Below are 20,661 nucleotides of genomic sequence, written 5' to 3'. Positions count from 1 at the left end.
TATCGGTTCGTCTTATTTTGATTAATAGATTGTTAATTTCCGCTACTTTATTGACATAGCATGTTAGTAAAAATTATTAAATTTTAACTGAATCCCTGATACCACTTGTTTGGGTGAAGGCTGCGAAGGTTGATCCATTAGAAAACATGGACGATTGGTGGGATGGACCTTTGGGGTGTCTAGTATCGAAAGCTTGTCCTATTTCGTTGTGGGCACCTCCATCTACTGGCTGTTGGGCTAACGGCTTATATGACTTGTAGCAACATTATGATTATGGTTTAGTTGAGCAGTTAGCTAAAGCTAGATGAGAGTCTGTTAGAAAGGTTGTTATAGATAACTGTGTGAAATGAAGGTTACAAAAGTAGTCTTCCTCTATCGTGTAAAGTCAAGTGATTTTCAATGAAAAGTTGTTACACTTCCTATCTATTTCTTGTAAACTGAATATGGTATCTTTCGCCAAAAGTTCCTAAGGTTCAGCTAATTCTTGCTTCTGCTATTTCCCCTACTTCTTGCTTCAATGGAGTTTTCTGCGACTGCTGGTAAAACTTTTACAAACAAGAAGGTGAACATAATCCTCGATGAGTTGATTTTTTACTGTGGAAAAAGCAAGTTTTACTTACTGTTTGTAGTCATCAGCTAGAACGCATACTGACTGGGTCTTTACAACCTCCGCCTGAAACTGTGGTTATGAAAATGGTGGGACGGTTATGAAAATGTGGATAAGCCGCTTATTTCCGTCCAATGATGTGTAGAAAAGATCGAGTGAAAATGAGATCTACCGTTTTCTTTATATGCAGCCACCGGTGCCAGTTTTAGGGCTCAATCAAGGCCTCGGTAGCAATATAAGATATGGGTTTGTCAGACTTTATCATTCCTCCGGGTCAGAGGGAATTGCGAGACCTAGCTATGCCCTTCTTCCATGAAAGTAGGAATGTATACTAGATGCCAAGAAGCTTGTGAACAAACCAGAGAGGGGACAAGGACAGTGAACCTCCAAAGTAAAAACTCCATTACCTGCTTTCTCAGTTCGTCAGAGTGAAAACAATAGCGTTTGTTTAGAGCACAAAATAAATAAAGAAAACATTGTCGATAACTTTGACTTTCAATCCTACAAGCGTCTGCAGTACACGTGTAGGTTTCACTTTCCATTTCCTAGCACAAACTGGTCAATGATTCATTTCCTAATTCGCTATTTATATTTTTAGAGTTTCTTATTATTAGCTTTCTGATGAAGCAAGAAAATAATAATTTTATTGTATGAGAGCAGTGATTTATATAGCATACAAATCATAGTGCAAAACATGTGAAATGCTAACCAACTAAGTAACAAACTTATAATAACCCCACGCAACAGAAATATAATAATCCCATAATAACCTGAACCTTCCAGCAACTACCTGAATCTTCTAGCCATAATACTCATTCGCTAACATTCTCCTTGCTCTTCACCGTTTCGACACTTTGTTCTACAGAAACATGCGAACGAAACACAAAAAAACTAGGCTTGGTGAACGGCTTAGTAAATCCATCTTCAACCTGATCATCTGTAGACACATAGTTCACTATCGATGTTCTAGCTGCCACCTTCTCCCTAACAAAAAGTACGTCCAATTCAACATGTTTACATCGCGCATGGAGCACTAGGTTTGTACTAACCGCAACAACACTCGAGTTATCGCATCATATTTTTGGCACTTCTGTGCACTCAACAACCATGTTTAACAGCAAGGTCTTCAGCCACGCGACCTCAGAGACAGCATCCGCTTGGTGTGGTGCATGTTGGTATTGCTCAATCCCACATAGTGTTGGAAACACTATTGGGAATGGTATTTAAGGCTTGACATTCCACTCCCTTGTTGAGTGATAGAGAATAAAGGGGCTCTCGCGCACCACCGCTGCCGTCCGTCCATCTCGTCTCGTCTCGGCTCGGCACGGCTCGGCTCGGCTCGTGGTCGTGGTCGTGGTCGTGGTCGTGGTGAGCAATGGATTGCGCTTAAATGCTTACTGAAGTATCTTAAGGGTACTGTGGATTGGAAACTTGAGTTTGTTGGCTTTCCTACGGTACTGAAAGGATATTGTGATGCCAACTGGGTTTCTGATAATGATGAGGTAAGCTCTACGAGCGGGTATGTTTTTACTTTGGGTGGAGCAGCGATCTCGTGGATATCGTCAAAGCAGACTTGTATTGCTCGTTCTACCATGGAGTCAGAGTTTATAGCTCTTGACCTAGCTGGGCAAGAAGCCGAGTGGCTCAGAAGCTTGTTAGCAGATATTTCGTTGTGGGGAAGACCGACTCCTCCATTTTCATTGTTGTGTGATTCACAAGCTACGATATGTGTGGCTAAGAACCAAGCTTACAATGGTAAGAAAAGACACATTCGCATAAAACATGAATCAGTTAGACACTTGATAAAGAATGGAGTGCTCTCTTTAGAGTATGTGAAGTCGGAAAGGAACCTAGCAGATCCACTTACCAAAGGGTTAAGTCAGAAGTTGGTCCTAGATTCGTCGAGGGGGATGGGTCCAAAGCCCATTGGTTGAGGAATTCATGGTGGATACCCAACTTAGTTATCTAAGTTCCATGTGGTCAAACGAAACCATGGAAAGACTTATAGTGCACATTCCTACTGCCTATCCCTATGATGAATAATGTGCATGCCCATGATGAGCTTAATTGCTCTTAATAAATTCATAGCCCAGGCTTTGGGTGGTCTTAGTGAGAAAGACTTGATGAATTTACCGATTTTGGCTGAATATCTATTCTTAGTAAGTTCATAACCCAGAGTGAGTGGGTAGGAAATGATGAACTTACCGACAGAAAGGTTGAGTTTGTTAAACTCTTAATAAATTCAAATCCAAGTATTTGGATGGTTCTAGTGAGAAGGACTTATTGAATTTACCGATAAATGAGGTTGAATATTTATTCAACATGACTTCTTAGCCCAGAGTTTGGGTGGTTCATTTATAATGAACTTGAAAAAAGTCACCATACCCTTTGTGAGGTTGAGCTATTATAAAAGCTCTTAATTATTTCATATTCCTTTTTAAAGGGTGGTTTATGTTGAGATAAACTTGATGAAATAACCAATGTAAGTGAGAAGGGTTAGCCGCCTTCTATGAAAAATGTTGGGCTATTTTTCTAGCACACTTACTAGAATCCTGAGGTAAGATGGCCAAATATATACTTTTGTATATATATATCTTACACATCGAGGACTCAGGTGGATGAAGGGGTTAGTTGTGTGTTATGAGTTTACCCTGATCTTAGAAAGTTCCAGACTAGTTTCACTTATCTAAGAGAAGGATTGCTCATCATCACTATGTACTAGTTCCAGATATGTTCACTAGTGCTTAAGCAACTAATCTCGCTATTACTCTTTCGGAAAGCTTGTTTTCGAGTTTCAGAAGATTTCTTTCGCATTAGTGGGGGAATGTTGGTAATGCTCAATCCCACATAGTGTTGGAAACACTATTGGGAATGGTATTTAAGGCTTGACATTCCACTTCCTTGTTGAGTGATAGAGAATAAAGGGGGCTCTCGCGCACCGCCACCGCCGTCCGTCCGTCTCGTCTCGTCTCGGCTCGGCACGGCACGACACGGTACGGCTTGGCTCGGCTCGGCTCGTGGTCGTGGTCGTGGTAATATGTGTCTTCGACACGTCCGCGCGGATACTATCTTTTTAGAGAAAATTCTTGAGGAATTTCTCTTTGAAAGAAACAAATGGAAAATGTGAAAGATATCAACTGATATTTATAGGCTGCTGAGGACTGTTTGAATTTCAAATAATAACAACTGAATTATTTGTTATCAGAAATTAAACAGTTTATTCCTAAATTAAATCAGAAACGTTAAGATGTACCTGGACTGATTTACAGCTTTGTACAGAGAAGACAAGCTATTAATATCAGGAGTTATTTGATTTAATTCCAGGGGTTACATGATATAATTTCGGGAGTTATAACAGCTGAATAATGATACAATGAACCTGAACTATTTCTGAGTCAGGTTCATCTAGACGTTTCAGCTGTTACAAATAAGAGGTTTAATTCTAAAATTTTATGGACGATTTTAACCCTATTTCTAGCCTATAAATAGAGAGCTATATTCAGCTTCTCAACTCACTCCAAAACATTCACAATTCACTTACAAAGTGTTTTCTAAAGTTCTCTCTGTGTGTTCTTTGAGTGCTTTCTGATCAGAAGTGCAATACCACCAGCAGGCCACTCCGGTTTCGGGTGTATGGAATTCGGAGCGACCGTGTTAACCTCGAGGGACGGTCCGCTTACTCCAGCGATTACACACATCGAGGTGAATTCGTTTCTAAGGAAGTGGTTCTTACCACGACACGGTTTACGAATTTGTTCTTCTTAATTACTGTTTATATTTTCAGTCAGTGCTAACGGTTTAGTTTTGCAGTTCATATATCCAACAATTTAGAAACGAATTCGATAAACTGCAATCATGTCGACACCTTTGAGCAAACTCATTCCCGATCTTTCCAAGCTCGATGCACTTGATGGAAAGAACTATAGAAGGTGGTCCCAAAGAATTCTGATATTCTTCGAGCAACTTGATCTTGATTACGTGTTACTCAAGCCACCACCTACCATGCCGCCAACCCCAGCTGTCGGTAATGATACGGATGCGGTCCTCAATAATGATGCCTTAGCAACTGCCGACGTCGCTCTCGCTACCTACGAGAAATACAAGAAGAACAACAAGACGGTACGAGGACATTTGCTCAGCCACATGTCAAATAAACTATTTGATATGTTCCTTAGAGAAATGAGTGCCAAGGCAATATAGGACACTCTCGACAAGAAGTATGGTGCGGATGATGCGGGGATCAAGAAGTACGTTGTCGGCAAATGGCTCAAATTCCAGATGACAAACGCCAAGCTAATAATGGATCAAGTCCATGACTATGAGAACTTAGTCGCTGACATCATCGCTGAAGGGATGCAAATGTGTGAGGTGCTGCAAGCCAATGTACTCATTGAGAAGCTTCCCAAGTCCTGGTCCGACTACCGCAACTCTCTTAAGCATAAGAAGAGAGACATTTCGCTTGAAGAACTTGTGGGCCATATGAAGATTGAAGAAGCCAACCGTTTAAAAGATAAGCTTACTAATTCTATGAGTAATTTATCTTTTAGAGCTAACTTGGTTGAGTCTAAATTTAAGAAGATCATGAAACGTGGGAATCAAGACATAAAGACGAAACCACAGAAGGCTACCAACTTCAAGAAGTCAAGAAAGGCCAAACAGGAAGGAAAGACGTTCAAGTGTTATGTCTGCAGTTTACCTGGCCACAAAGCTTACCAATGCCAACACCGCTCAGACCGCCAGAATGACAACAAGCCACAGATGCACGTTGTAGAAGAAGATGATGAGATTATTGCTGCGGTGGTCTCAGAAGTTAATCTGGTGGAGAACAGCTCAGAATGGGTAGTTGACACTGGCTCTTCGAAACATTTCTGCGCAAGGAAGGAGTTTTTCACCGAGTTCGAGGATGGGAACACTGGTGAACGTGTGTACATGGGGAACTCTAGCAGCTCTGAAGTGCTAGGCAAAGGCAAGGTTTTACTCAAGCTGACTTCTGGTAAAACTCTGGCTTTAAATAATGTTTTGTATGTACTTGCCTTGCGTAGAAATTTGATAAGTGGTGGGCTTCTGAATAAGGCAAGCATTAAGTTAGTTTTTGAGGTAGATAAACTTGTACTTTCCCGAAATGGTGATTATGTGGGGAAAGGGTTTTTAAGCAATGGTTTATTTGTCATAGAAACTCAATTTAATGAAAATAAAGCTATCACTTCTGCTTATATTGTTGAATCCATTGCTATGTGGCATGCTAGATTAGGACACGTGAATATTCATGCTTTAAAGAAATTAATGAATATGAATGTTCTGCCTAAACTAGACACAACTAGCTTTAACAAATGTGAGATTTGTGTAGAAGCTAAGCATACTAGACCTCACTTTAAGACTGTTTCTAATAGAAAGACTGAACTGTTAGAACTCATTCATACTGATCTAGAAGATTTTAGAAACACTACTACATAACTTTTGTAGATGATTATTCAAGATATACAAAAGTTTATCTCCTAAGAACTAAAGATGAAGCTAAAAACTTCTTTCTTATTTATAAGGCAGAAGTTGAAAATCAGTTAGATAGGAGAATCAAATGGGTTAGATCTGATAGAGGTGGTAAATATGGATCTAATTTTTTAAAAGATATTTGTAAAAAGAATGGCATAATTCATGAAACATCAGCCCCCTATTTTCCTCAACAGAATGGTATAGCCGAAAGGAAAAATAGAACTTTAAAAGAGATGATGAATTCTTTACTAATAAGTTCCGGGTTATCTGATAACATGTGGGGGGAGGCCATTCTATCGGCAACTCATATCTTGAACCGAGTTCCTCATAAGAAATTAGATTCTACCCATATGAATTATGGAAAGGATACGCTCCTAATTTAAAATACCTGAAAGTGTGGGGGTGTCTGGCTAAAGTGGGCTTGCCAGACTTTAAGAAGTCCACCATCGGACCTAAAATCGTTGATGCAGTATTTATAGGGTATGCTACGAATAGTGCTACATACAGATTCATGCTTTTACAAGATTATTCTATTTGTGAGTCAAGAGATGCTGTTTTCTTTGAAAATACTTTTCCTTTAAAGGAACCGAGAATAAATATTGAAACACAAATAGAATATATTCCCTCAACTTCTTCTAGTGATCCTGCTAGGTCTTCTGAACAAATTGATTTTGAGCCTAGAAGAAGTAAAAGGCAAAGAGTTGAAACCCCTTTTGGACCAGACTTTATTACTTCCTTTATTTCTGAGATAAATGATTTAGACTTCATTTCAGATCCTATAGCTCAATTTTTTCTATTAGATGAGGATCCTAAAACTTTTGAAGAAGATATAAGATCTATCGATGCTAGTTTTTGGAAAAGCGCTGTTAATGATGAACTAGAATCGATAATGTCTAATCATACTTGGGAATTAGTTGACTTGCCTAAGGGATTCAAACCAATCTCCAACAAATGGGTCTTTTGGAAGAAACTAAGGCCAGATGGTTCGATTCAGCAGTACAAGGCAAGGTTAGTCGTCAAAGGGTTCACTCAAAGGTTTGGTTTAGACTACTTTGATACATACTCTCCCGTTACAAAAATCTTAACGATTCGTGCATTATTTGCACTAGCCTCTATTCATAAGTTGCAGGTACATCAAATGGATGTTAAGACTGCTTTCTTGAATGGGGATCTAGATGAGGAGATTTACATGGAGTAGCCACTAGGTTTTGAGGCACCTGGTATGAAAGGCAAAGTTTGTAGACTCAAAAAGTCACTCTATGGACTTAAGCAGGCTCCTAAACAGTGGTATGAGAAATTTCATAAAACTATTCTTAGTTTTGGTTTTGTTGTGAATGGTTCGGATGCTTGTGTGTATTCGAAGATGTTTGAAACTGAATGTGTTATCATAAGCCTTTATGTTGACGATATGTTGATTTTCAGTTCTAACATTGAGTCCATTAACAAAGTTAAAAATTTCTTGTCCACTAAGTTTGAGATGACAGATTTGGGAGAAGTAGATGTAATCTTAGGAGTCAAAGTTACCAAAACTGAGAAGGGATTTTCTTTATGTCAAGCACATTATATAGAGAAAGTGCTAAAGAAATTTGACAATTTTGATGTCGTCCCTGTTCGAACTCCTTTTGACCCCAGCATACATCAAGTTAATAATAAAGGAAGTAGTGTTTCCCAAACTGAATATGCTTAATTAATCGGAAGTTTAATGTTCTTAATGAACTATACTCGGCCTGATATTGCTTATGCTGTGAGTAGACTAAGTAGATATACTCATAATCCGAGTGGTGAGCACTGGATTGCGCTTAAACGCTTACTGAAGTATCTTAAGGGTACTGTGGATTGGAAAATTGAGTTTGTTGGCTTTCCTACGGTACTGGAAGGATATTGTGATGCCAATTGGGTTTCTGATAATGATGAGGTAAGCTCTACGAGTGGGTATGTTTTTACTTTGGGTGGAGCAGCGATCTCGTGGAAATCGTCAAAGCAGACTTGTATTGCTCGTTCTACCATGGAGTCAGAGTTTATAGCTCTTGACCTAGCTGGGCAAGAAGCCGAGTGGCTCAGAAGCTTGTTTGCAGATATTCCGTTGTGGGGAAGACCGACTCCTCCAGTTTCATTGTTGTGTGATTCACAAGCTGCGATATGTGTGGCTAAGAACCAAGCTTACAATGATAAGAAAAGACACATTCGCATAAGACATGAATCAGTTAGACACTTGATAAAGAATGGAGTGCTCTCTTTAGAGTATGTGAAGTCGGAAAGGAACCTAGCAGATCCACTTACCAAAGGGTTAAGTCGGAAGCTGGTCCTAGATTCGTCGAGGGGGATGGGTCTAAAGCCCATTGGTTGAGGAATTCATGGTGGATACCCAACTTAGTTATCTAAGTTCCATGTGGTCAAACAAAACCATGGAAAGACTTATAGTGCACATTCCTACTGCCTATCCCTATGATGAATAATGTGCATGCCCAGGATGAGCTTAATTGCTCTTAATAAATTCATAGCCCAGGCTTTGGGTGGTCTTAGTGAGAAAGACTTGATGAATTTACCGATTTTGGCTGAATATCTATTCTTAATAAGTTCATAACCCAGAGTGAGTGGGTAGGAAATGATGAACTTACCGACAGAAAGGTTGAGTTTGTTAAACTCTTAATAAATTCAAATCCAAGTATTTGGATAGTTCTAGTGAGAAGGACTTATTGAATTTACCGATAAATGAGGTTGAATATTTATTCAACATGACTTTTAGCCCAGAGTTTGGGTGGTTCATTTATAATGAACTTGAAAAAAGTCACCATACCCTTTGTGAGGTTGAGCTATTATAAAATCTCTTAATTATTTCATATTCCTTTTTAAAGGGTGGTTTATGTTGAGATAAACTTGATGAAATAACCTATGTAAGTGAGAAGGGTTAGCCGCCTTCTATGAAAAATGTTGGGCTATTTTTCTAGCACACTTACTAGAATCCTGAGGTAAGATGGCCAAATATATACTTTTGTATATATATATCTTACACATCGAGGACTCAGGTGGATGAAGGGGTTAGTTGTGTGTTATGAGTTTACCTTGATCTTAGAAAGTTCCAGACTAGTTTCACTTATCTAAGAGAAGGATTGCTCATCATCACTATGTACTAGTTCCAGATATGTTCACTAGTGCTTAAGCAACTAATCTCGCTATTGCTCTTCTGGAAAGCTTGTTTTCGAGTTTCAGAAGATTTCTTTCGCATTAGTGGGGGAATGTTGGTAATGCTCAATCCCACATAGTGTTGGAAACACTATTGGGAATGGTATTTAAGGCTTGACATTCCACTTCCTTGTTGAGTGATAGAGAATAAAGGGGGCTCTCGCGCACCGCCGCCGCCGTTCGTCCGTCTCATCTCGTCTCGTCTCGGCACGGCACGGCATGGCTCGGCTCGTGGTCGTGGTCGTGGTCAAGGTCGAGGTCGTGGTCATGGTCGTGGTAATACGTGTCTTCGACACGTCCGCGCGGATACTATCTTTTAGAGAAAATTCTTGAGGAATTTCTCTTTGAAAGAAAAAAATGGAAAATGTAAAAGATATCAACTGATATTTATAGGCTGCTGAGGACTGTTTGAATTTCAAATAATAACAGCTGAATTATTTGTTATCAGAAATTGAAGAGTTTATTCCTATATTAAATCAGAAACATTAAGATGTACCTGGACTGATTTATAGCTTTGTACAGAGGAGACAAGCTGTTAATATCAGGAGTTATTTGATTTAATTCCAGGGGTTACATGATATAATTTCGGGAGTTTTAACAGCTGAATAATGATACAATGAACCTGGACTATTTCTGAGTCAGGTTCATCTAGACGTTTTAGCTGTTATAAATAAGAGGTTTAATCCTGAAATTTTATGGATGATTTTAACCTTATTTCTAGCCTATAAATAGAGAGTTATATTCAGCTTCTCAACTCACTCCAAAACATTCACAATTCACTTACAAAGTGTTTTCTAAAGTTCTCTATGTGAGTTCTTTGAGTGCTTTCCGATCAGAAGTGCAATACCACCAGCAGTCCACTCCGGTTTTGGGTGTACGAAATTCGGAGCGACCGTGTTAACCTCGGGGGACGGTCCACCTACTACAGCGATTACACACATCGAGGCGAATTCATTTCTAAGGCAGTGGTTCTTACCACGACATGGTTTACGAATCTGTTCTTCTTAATTACTGTTTATATTTTCAGTCAGTGCTAACGGTGTAGTTTTGCGGTTCATATATCCAACAATGCTATGATACCATATTAGCTTTTTCATGAAGCAAGAAAAGGATATGTTTTTTATTGTATGAGAGAAGTGATTCATATAGCATACAAAACAGAGCGCAAAACACGTGAAATGGTAACGAACTCACTAACAAACATATAATAACCACCTGCAACAGAATTATAATAATCCCATAATAACATGAACCTTCTAGTAACTATAACTTGAACCTTTTAGCAACAATACTCATTCCCTAAAACTTATTGTTGGGATTTTTGTCGCTCTATCAATCAACCAAAAAGGGTTCCAAAAGGGGGTGAATTAGCTAAATAAAAATTCAGGGATTATTGAGAGAAAGGATAGGAAATTTGTGCAACAACCTAGAGTGGTCTGACTTCTAAATCAAGTCTACATCCACTACCTCATCTTTACACTAAGGATTTCTAACAAATTCACCAATTTGTTCATTCTTTTTCTAAGCTCAAGAGTAACCTTTATAAATCCCTATCTTTCTAATAGCTAAGATAGAACCAAAACCCTTTTTACAAAAGAATAAATAATTGTAAACAAGAAACCTCTCAAAGGAAGGTGTTTGTACAATTAAACTCACTAAAACATTCTATGTGCAGGTGAAAGGAAAAATAAGATTGAAAGAATGTGGATTGCTTGGATAGGTGTTGTAACATTTTTCAAGTGTCTTCAACTTCTTTTTATATGTTGGAATGTGTTTGTGACTTTTTCCATCCGTTGGAGATTTTTTGGAGCCGTTAGGGAGTTAATTATTGCAAACTAAAATTGCCCAGATTTGGAAGTATCAGTACTCAGGCTGAGAGTATCAGTATTGCATTAATAAAAACTATCCGTTTTTCGATTGTTGGTCTGGGAGTATCGATACTAGGGTTTACAATATCAATACTACTATACAGTAATATCGATACTCCTTTGAGTATCGATACCGAAAATGCAGTCTGGAATCTGAACACATTTGAAAACTATAAGTAGTATCGTTTCTACCATGGGAGTATCGATACTTCTCTTACCCTTGGTATCGATAATATAAGAGCAATTTTTGTAATGTTCATTCGGTATTGATATAGTAAGAATAATATCGGTACTACTTACCCAAAAAAATCAGTTTTGTGTTTAAATTCAATTTTTATGGACTTTGAATTATTTGTCCAAAAATATTTTACCCTTAGATTTGTTTTATCGAAATAGGTTCAAAACTTATTATCAGCGAACCTTAGCCATGTGAACCTCCAATCTTGTGGACCTTCAGACATGTAGAGTGCATCCCATAAATGACTATCAGCAGCCAACTGTCAATCACCTATGACCTCGCGAAAGTATCCTGCTTATGATCACCAACGACCACATATTGTTACATGTGATCTCATTTGATGAGAAACTAATCTAAGTTGTCCAATTAATATCAATGTCATGACAACTCTCAATTAACACATGTCTAAAATATTATAGATAATCATGCACCATAGAGTAAGGACATTTACACTCTTCTTTACCACAAAACCTGGCCAATTACGAAAACACTATCTTCAGTTATTGTTCACTTTACCAGTGAACAATTGGTGCGATGTTCGTAGACCCAATGCACGACCTTCAAAACCTTCAAACCTTTAAGACTTTCAAACCTTCAATCTTTAGACCTTAAAATCTTTAGATTTTTTTATTTTCATTTTATAATAAGATATTGACAAGACATCAATCGGACTAGATGAATAAGAAAGAAATAGATGATGTTAATATGAATATAAGTTTAAGTTTTAACCCAATGGAACAAGCAGTGCCCCAGGCATGCAACAGTGGCAGCAATGGCGACAATTTTGGGCTCAACCCCAACATGAACATCCATCAGACCAGTGGTACCTCCCTATCAGGGGTCATCAATCAGCAATTCATCGACATACAAGAAAAATTAAAGATAATGGAACAAGTTATGCTAGCCTCGTAAAGACAAGTGGAACAAGAACAAAATTCATGCAAGAGCAGATAGAGAGACAGAGAGTAGTAGATGAAAGGAGCGAGAGACTTATCAAATAACTAATAGCAAGGAGAAAAAAAGGAGTTGAAGGGAGCATGCAAGGAAGAAGAGGAGGAAATCATATTGAGGACGATGTTCAAAATCAAGGATTTCAATATTTCCAGATGGGTGACTACGACGAGGAGGAAGAAACTAAGAAGTCAGCTATTGTCCCATGAAAGATGAAGAGAAGCAAGTGAAGAGGAACAAGATGAAACAACTCAAAAGTAATTTTCAAAATTTATAAAGCTTTCAGCAGGCCGATACATCTCGGGATGTCATGAGATATACTAACGAGCATTTGGATAAGAGTATCTTAGAGCATCCTGTTTCTACCTCCATTAAATTTCCTAGGATAATGTATGATGGAAAAGGCGACCCTAGGTATTGAAGAAATCTCTAGTTTACTTGATGCCATTATGCTAGAGGCCAGTCGAGCCCTTAAGAGATTTTGTAAAGAGGTTTCATACAGCCACAATACAGACTAAAGAGGTTGCAGATGAGCTTGCAATAAATATCTTTATTCATGGAACTTCGCACCAATATTTAAAGTATAATCTGTGATTAGGCTCAATTATTTTTTGACATTATATGAAAAAAGTGCAACCTTATGCGGAGAACGAAGAGGCAAACATGATAAGGGCTCATGCATAGGGTTCGTAGAGTTGAATTTCCAATCCAATGTTCTTACTTCGAGGCGTGGAAGGCCTCCGTTGCAGGACATATCTAGAAGAGGAAGATTCATAGGGTACCAGCAAGGAGAGAATCAATATGGGGGGGCAGCACTTGCAATCCGACAGCTAGAGGCAGTAGCACGACCAAGATAGTAGGAGTGAGTAAAAGACTAAAGAAATAATCTTCGTCTGGATTTCAATCACAACATAATTAACAAATTCATCTTCGTAGATATTGAATCAAATATAGTATACAAGGATTTTGAGGCCTTCGCCACCTATGAGGTCGAGTGAGTAAAGGGGGGAGATGCAAATGTCACGTTCTAATATGAATCTATATAAAATTAGATAAAATTTGAAAGGAATATGATATCTACAAAGTGGATCCAGAGCAGAAAACAGAAAGCAGGATGGGGATGTTACCCTCCGATGAGGAGCCTGAGTTAACCTCCAAGGAGAAACTCATTAGAAATCAGAAACTGGACGGGAATGTTGCCCTCCATAGAAGATCCCATGCAGAATCAGGATGGGAATATGATCCTATGTAGAATACGATGGGGATATAATCCTTAATGCAGAATCAGGAATACATGAATAAACATATTAAATGTGTTGCAACATTGTTCATGAATATATATATATATATTTAGTTTGCGAGCATGCTTACATATAAAAATATACAACATAATAGCATAACATATAAGATGTATCAAACATGTTAAGGGGATACACCTATAGCTGCTATTCAACACCGGTTAAGTCTTACGTTTTCCACGATCTATCACACTAGGTCCGGCATAATAAAAATAAAAATACTCCATGAATTCAGATGCCAAATAAATAAACAGAAATAAACTATAAAGTCATTATATGAACTTACAAGTATTTGAGATGAGCAGGTGAAATTGAGCTGAGCGAAACGGGAGTGATTGACGTCTACTGGAGAGTGATCCATAGACATGAGAGCACCTTCAGAAAATAACACCAAAAAGTGAGTCCAAAATCTCACATTTTACTTAACATAATTAAGAATTCAAGCAAAACAGACTACTAAAATAGACTCAGGATGTCAAAAAACATAAATATAGGAGTCTTTGTAAAAAGTTAATGGTCAAAGTCACAGTAAAAGATCAAAGTTAACGATCAACGATCAAAGTCAATGGTCAACGATCAACGGTCCAGGTTAAGATTTAGTTCGGTCAAATTAGCTTAGTAAGACAGGTTCAAGGGTCAGATCGATTCAGGATCAGTTCAGTAGGACCAGTTCACTGTTTGAACCACCTGGACAAATCCCACTCTCACACGACGACACGTGGGCCGGTGGTCAAAAAATTAAGAAAAAATTCCATAAAATGTTTTAAGGCATGAGGAGTTATTTACGGAAGTCATTTTTTTAAAAGATGTTCGAATATGAGATTTTAATGAAACCCAAATACTCAAGCCTTCACCGTTTGCAAATGACGGTGATAAATGTTAAACAAAATAATCGGGAGAATGGGGTTGACGAGACGAATTTAATGGTACTGGAGGTGTCAAAAACCACCTCATGGTTAATGACGAGTCGAATAAAATAAAAATAAAATGGTGTTTGAGAGAAAAAGGAAAAGAGAGAGAAAAAGAGAAGTCACAGTGACGGAAAAAATTGTAAATGAGAATATTGGGTTTCAAAATACTATAATATAAATGGGCTAATTATACTATAGGTCCTCATATATTCAAGAGTTCCTAAAATGGTTCTGGATTTTAAAACATCTGAAAGTAGTCCTGAAAATTGGAATTTGACCATACACATCAAGTTTTGAATGTTTGATGGGAATTCAAGAAGTCAACATAGATTTCATTTCGTGATTTCATACAAAAGAAGCGGATTTCAACAAATAACTAGGCCACGTTTTTACTGCTAAAAGAAGAGGATCTTAGCAAAGAATTAAATACTTTCATATTACTACCTTCGGGTACCTTAAATACATATCAATGACATATGATAGTCTTTTACAGGTTTAAAATTCTTTAAAGAAAAGATAGACCAATCATTTCCAATGGAAGGATTCATAATGAGAACAACTCATCCGATACGGGAGAAAAAGTTCCTAATGAGAAGAACTTGTTCATCCTTGACTCGTCCATCACAGAAGGAGGTGGATCAACATTTCCAATGGAAGGATTCAAAATGAGAAGAACTCGTCCGATTAGGGAGAAGAAGTTCCTAATAAGAAGAACTTGTTCAACTTTGACACGTCCATCACAGAAGAAGGTCGTTTAGAATTTCCAACAGATGGGTTCATAATGAGAAAAACTCGTCCAATAATGGATAAGAAGTTTATAATGAGAACTTTTTCAATCTAGTCTTGTCTATCACATACGGAGTTGGATTAGTATCACCTTTTTTTTTGCTTGATTCCATCACGTAAGGAGTTAGATCAGCATCATCTCGCTCGAGATGGTTTCCCTCGAAACTCAAACTTCAAAGTCATTTCATTTAAGATTTTATCTCGCTTGACGATGTTTTTAGTAAAAAAAATCTTATCTCACTTGAGATTGTTTTTCTTAGACACAAATTTTTTCTTACTTGAGATTTGTTTTCTTAAAGACAAAAATTCATCTTGCTCGAGACAGTTTCCTTTGAAACACAAACTTCAAAATCATTTTAAAATTTCATCTCACTTGAGAGTGTTTTTCTTAAAAACAAATCTTATCCTACTTGATATTTTTTTTCTTAAAAATAAATTCGTCTCACTTAAGACAATTTTCCCTTGAAACACAAATTTTGAAATTGCTTCGCTTGAAATAAAAAAAAATCCATCTCCTTGAGATAAGAAATTCATTTCTAGTCCCTCATAAGAAAACATCAAATTTAAGAGCAAACAATGATATGAAATAAAAATTCGCCGTCTCTTTTGTCTCCGCTCTATTTGTGTCTTTATACCAATGGGCAAAGAATGACAGCTGTAGACACTCATTTTTGTTTGAGACCAATCTCAAAATTTTATTTCAATTATGCTGTATTATTTTATTATTACTATTATCCTTGTTTTGCTACTTATTATTAATAACTAGAATATTTTTATTAATTATAAATATGAACTTGTTATTATCTATATTATAATTAATTTTAATATATGTACATATACATGTATAAGTTAATGGTCTTTATTTTTTTATTAAAGTTATTTATAATTATATAGTTATACATATTCAATATATATTAATATAGCATTAAATAAAAAAAGTTTAATATCATTTATTGTTTTATTTTACTAGTTACAAAGACCCAAATTATATTACAAATGGCCCAGTCAAGTCCAACATTATAAAACAACCAGCAAATCCAAAACAAGAAGGCCCATGTGTTAGAACCCAAATGATTATGGTTTTGAAGAATACAACGTACAATAGGACCATTATATCTTTTCTACAATGGTCCAGATTTATTACTAGTTAGGGTTCAAACCCTAATTCCCAAAATCAGCCTGGCCTTTTAGAATAGTCTAGGGAATTTGATTCTAGCTAGCACACGCGGTCCCTCACAGAAAGACCTTTGGCTCCTCCATTTGCGCTCCGACAAGCACCATGCTCTGTGATCTAGATGCCTCTAGAGCCTCCATATTGCCCGACCATCTCAGCAAACTTGTGCTCACCCTCTTGACGTTAATCTCCATATTTACTGGCCCTTACTACCTCAACCATTTGTATGACTTCATGTGGTCTCTGGACCAGTGCTAGGTACAGTCTGTCAGGAGAATGAACGCCCATCGTAGATGTCAGGGTAATAGACTCCTCCAACCGCCTACAACAGTGTACGGAGAGAAGCAAAACAAGGATTTCAAGGGGATAAAAACCACACATGCAACGAGAGAGAAGGGAGAAAACCATTCGAGAAAACCCTAAAGCACACAAATCTTGTAGCCACATATTTTCGTCCGACCCCATTACAATATGTTATGTATATTATATAATATAAACATTTTATTATATAACATACATTTTTTACTTAAACCGTATAATATTATTATTGGTATAATAATGCTTCTATTTGGGTTCGGTTTTGTGTGCAGACCCAACTAGAAAGCTAGCCAACAAGCCCACACGTGTAAGACTAGAACCCTAGCGCCGCATGCCTTCCTCACAATTTGGTCAAACTGTCGATCCTCGTGCGACCTCCGTTTTCTTCGGTAACAGCCACAACATCGTGAGCATGTGGGACACAAAAACAACCAAGGAACGAATTTCAGTTCAAGCAGGACTCTCATCAACAAACAAGCCGAGTTTTACTCGAAATCAAATGCTAAAAATAGGCCATTTTCTTGTATTATAAAGAGATGAACACGCACACACGAACGGGGGGAGAACACGAAAAATACATACGAAATACGGGGGAAGAGAAGCTTGTCATTTTTTTTTCTTTGTAACCACAAGATAGGTTCTATAAAAAATTACTCTCAAAAATACATGCAAGGGATCGATTCTCATTTTTTAGATTCCAAGCAATACAACCCTTTCTGAAATTTTCGTTTTCTACCAATGGTTATATTTTTCCATTTCATGTGTTTGAGAAAATAGAAGAAATAAAGTGGGTTTCAAAAACGAAAAAAGGATTTGAATCTTGCCTGAACCGTTTAAAGCTTTATCGTTTGAGAGCTTTTTTGAGGAGGCTATCGGAGTTAGGAGGTCGTCGGATCAAGAAGAGTAAAAAGGGTTTTGATTTTTGGGAATTTTAGCGTTGGTTTATGACACTTTGGGTCGATCTAAGCATGGTTTAGGGTGGTGACCATTGCAAATCGAGGGGCCACCACAGGCGCATGGTGGCCAAGCTTTATTTTTGGTTTTGATATGCAGCACCGCTTAATGAAATAAGAGAGGGGGGAGCTCGTGAGAAGAAGAAACAAATTGGGATACACTTTTTAAAACATTCCCGAGGTCGCAAATGGAAGAAAATAAAAACACTGACGAGGAGCTGGGGACCATGGGTGCACGCGTGGAGGCTTGCCACTGATAATGAATGGACATTCGAAATGGAATAGCCGAACAGGTTATTTTTACTCTTGATTTCCTTATAATTTTAACCCTATTATAAAGCTTTAATTATTAAAGTCCATGGCTTTGTATTATTCCATAATACTTTAATTATTGAATTTCATGGCTTTTTCTTATTCCATAGTGCTTTAATTATTAAATTCCATGGCTTTGCCTTCTCCCTTCAAAGTTCAAATAATCAAGTCTTCTCAATTTATCTTTGGTGCAACGTGGTCATTAGAGTAAGTACCCACCGACCATTAGCCATTGCCGAGACTAAGCGGGATTAAATTTTTTTCATCATTCAATTGCAATTTAATTAGGGAACGAATTGTGCATTCGATCTTCACCCTAAATTTTGATCTCTAACATATCACACCTAAGTTGATTAGCCGCTCTTCTTTGTTGGGGAATTTTTAATCAAATCAAAGGTAAGTAATTCTAATCGGTTTTTTAAATTTTAATTTTAATTTTAATTTTTGCAAATAAAGACAACAGAAAAATTAATTGGTACTGAAAGGGCGGTTCAAGGGTGCTAATCCTTCCTTGACCATAACCGACTCCCGAACCCGACACATCTTTGGAAAGACGCAGATCAGGTAAGAAATAGGGTATCCGATCAACCCATTTGTTTTAAATAAATGATCGGTGGCGACTCTAATCCATATTTTCAAGTCGAAGCCCAATTCTGGGGCCCAACCGAAAGACGGTTGCGACAACTTGGCGACTCTGCTGGGGACACAGGTAAGTGAGTCAGGCTAAGGTAATTTTCGGTTGTTTTTTTTAATGAAAAGGGTAAGTTTAAATTTTAAGGTAACATTTCGATCCTTATTACTTACTTTTGATTATATTTTCGAGTAAATAGTTGTACTGACCATTTTTTAATGATTTCAGCCCTTAAAGATTTTTCATCTAGGGCTCTAAACCCGAGCTCCGAACCTTATTTTAAGTGGGGGTGAAAGTGATGCCTTCGTGTGAATTTATTCACCGTGCGGGCCTAGCAAGTAGCCTTCGGGATTCATATACCTTATGTATTCGTGTGAATTTATTCACCGTGCGGGCATAAGGGAATGTGTCCTCTCGAGTTTAACTTAGTCCACACAAGCCTGTGATGGGTTTGGGACTAAGGGTCTGGCAAGCCCAAGGGAGCACCGGCAAGGAGAACTCGGGTACCGTTTTTAGAACCTAAACTGGGAGACCATGGAGAATCAGAGCTTACCCCCGAAACCACATTTCCAAAACCTAGGATAATTTTACCTTAACCATATCATTTTTTTCCTTTCGTCATTTATTTATTTATTTATTTTAATAACATTTCTGCATTTGTGTTTGTTTTTTTAGCATTTGCATCATAATAAGAGGCTATTGATCCTTAAAAAGCATTTGTTACACACAAAATAATCTGAATTAATGGACAAAGGTGTTGTAATACAAGAGATTAAGAACGCCGAGGCACAACTATGGTCCGAGATGACTCAGAAAGAGAAGGGAGACAGTCTTCAGGGGAACTACGTGTCAGAGTTGGTTAGCTATGCCTCTGTCAGCCTGAAGCAGAATGATGTCCAAGAGTTGCGAAATATTTGGGACAGTTGGAAAAATGACAGAAAGCAGAAGTTCAGCCAACGATATGGTGATATTGCCCTCTTACTTCATGTCAAGACTGATGAGCCCCTGCTCCGAGCACTGATTCAATTCTGGAACCCGGGATATAATTACTTCACCTTTAACCGGGAGGACATGGTGCCCACTATCGAAGAGTATACCACACTACTGCACTGCGAAAGCATCAGACTAGAGAAGGCATATATCAAATATCAAGGGTCAGCCTTTTAAGAACGGACTGGCCAAGATTGCAGGGGTTGATGAAAAGTGGGTGACTGATTGACTCCGACACAAAGGTAGCGGGGAAGGAATCGAGTGGATCCATATAAAGCAACTAATGAAGAACCACCCTGATGAATGGAAGACTATAGATCTTTTTGCATTGGGTCTGTACGGTTTGATTATCTTTCTGAAGACCTTGGGGTACATCGACGCAGCCGTAGTAGAACTATTTGAACAACTTCCAAGGTGAGTCAACCCAGCGCCGACCATCTTAGCCGAGACCTTTCGGTCTCTTAATCATTACAGAAGAACTGGTGGAGGAAGGTTCATTGGATGTGTTCAGCTCCTTCAAGTCTGGATTCACATCCACTTCTAGAAGACTAACGGGGTTGCCTACTACCGATTCAGCACTACCTATTCACCATTGGGAGAGTTCATCACTATGAAATGGCATGAAGGCGCTTCGAAGGAAGAATGCATGAAGGTTTCACTCATCTTCAGGACCGGGATATTACTTGGAGAGCCCCCTGGTTGTTCTTCAGTGATGTTCTTTTTCGATTTGGGGATTCTGACACTATGACCTTACTTGAACTTTGGGGTGCAGTTGGGTATGCTCTGTTGTTGGCACTTAGACAGTACGGGGCACGTCAGTTTATCAGAGTTTGTGTATCACAGTGACAGTTATAAAAAGAGAATCAAAGAGGCAGCCGAGTCATGGAAGAAAGTATCCCGGATGGATGTTGTGGCTGCCAGAGATATGCTTACTCCGGATTATATGGAGTG

This window comes from Hibiscus syriacus, unplaced genomic scaffold (assembly GCF_006381635.1).
Source record: "Hibiscus syriacus cultivar Baekdansim isolate YM2019G1 unplaced genomic scaffold, ASM638163v2 tig00117038_pilon, whole genome shotgun sequence".
Lineage (NCBI taxonomy): Eukaryota > Viridiplantae > Streptophyta > Magnoliopsida > Malvales > Malvaceae > Hibiscus > Hibiscus syriacus.
Note: the sequence above shows the minus strand (reverse complement) of the source record.